This window comes from Echinops telfairi, unplaced genomic scaffold (assembly GCF_000313985.2).
Source record: "Echinops telfairi isolate 266 unplaced genomic scaffold, ASM31398v2 ScPeMD7_36;HRSCAF=134, whole genome shotgun sequence".
NCBI classification, from domain to species: Eukaryota; Metazoa; Chordata; class Mammalia; order Afrosoricida; family Tenrecidae; genus Echinops; species Echinops telfairi.
The window spans coordinates 2476054-2477376 of record NW_022103934.1 but is presented as its reverse complement, the minus strand read 5'-3'; the positions used below and the strand labels follow the sequence as shown (position 1 = coordinate 2477376).

General features: G+C 36.8%; 1 pseudogene; it reads right to left on the bottom strand.

Moving 5' to 3' along the window:
• Positions 1 to 918: 918 nt before the first annotated feature.
• The window catches only part of LOC101643792, a 1020-nt pseudogene continuing 615 nt past the window's right edge, over positions 919 to 1323 (bottom strand).

The following is a 1323-nucleotide window of genomic DNA, read 5'->3' as shown; positions in this document are numbered from 1 at the left end:
TTTTTTAAAGGGTTACAGTTCAAAAGTCAGATCTCTAAAAGCAATGCATGCCTTAATTTCCTATGCAGGAAACAATGTGATATAATCCAGGGAAAATGCAAGAGACAAAAGCATAGCTATGATATCATGAACATAGAACATCTCATTATCACACCCACATTATGAAGGGGAAAAAATCCTGTATTTTCTATCTATTTCCTTCATAATACGGGTATTATAGTGGAACTGACATTGTAGTTAGGGTTTAAAAATATTCTATTAAATAATACACATATAATATTCAATTGTGCTAGAGATCAATTCTCTCAGATGGTAGCAGAAAGGATGGACATTCAAACCACTCAGAGGCACCATGGAAGGAATATTTACTTCTGATAAACTAGCCATTATAATCCCTATGGAAGAGAATTCTACTCTGACACACAAGAGTTGGAGACAATTATGCAACTATTACTGCTGTGTGTGTGAGAGATAATTCACAGTCCTGCTTGATCATTATAATTACCTGTAGAGCTCTTAAAATATAATATCCTAGTCACAGGTTAGAATCAGATCAAAAGAGGATCGTGGTGATCCTAATGTATACGTGTGAATCATGGCTTTAGAATTATAGGAAAAGGTGAAGATTTCAAGTTCACAAAAAAAGAATTGCGCATTTTACTAGGAAGTCAGGTCCTGAATGAAAAGCCAGAGAAGGGTTCATAAATATAATGTGGTTTAATCATGTGGCTAGATTATATCCCCAAATACTCTCACTGTTCAAAGATGTGCCAAAGGAAGCAATGTTCAGATATTACAATTCCAGAGAGGTCAATGAGAGCTCCCAAAATTATGTAACCAAGCAAGCATAATTCTGCTTAGAGATATTAGAGTTTGAAATCATTTCCATCCCATATATCAGAAAGGGTGACATAAATATTAAGATGAAGTACTTCTACTAAGAAACTTCCACAAGACTCTCTTGATGTCCTTATTCCTCAAGCTATAGATGAAGGGGTTCACCATGGGAGTAAACACAGTATATATCACTGAGGCCACTGCACCCTTCTTGCCAGAAGATGAGACAGCTGAACTGAGGTATGCTCCAATACTTGTTCCATAAAATAAGCAAACCACTGTCAGGTGAGAGCCACAGGTGGAAAAGGCTTTATATTTTCCACCTGAAGATGAGATTCTCAGAATAGAGGAAATAATTCGAGTGTAAGAGAAAAATATCCCTGAAACTGGAACACCACCAAAGATGGCACTAAGAAAATATACTAGGATGGTACTTTTGGAGGTGTCAGAACAGGCAAGGTTGAGGAGGTGTAGAGGGTCACAGAA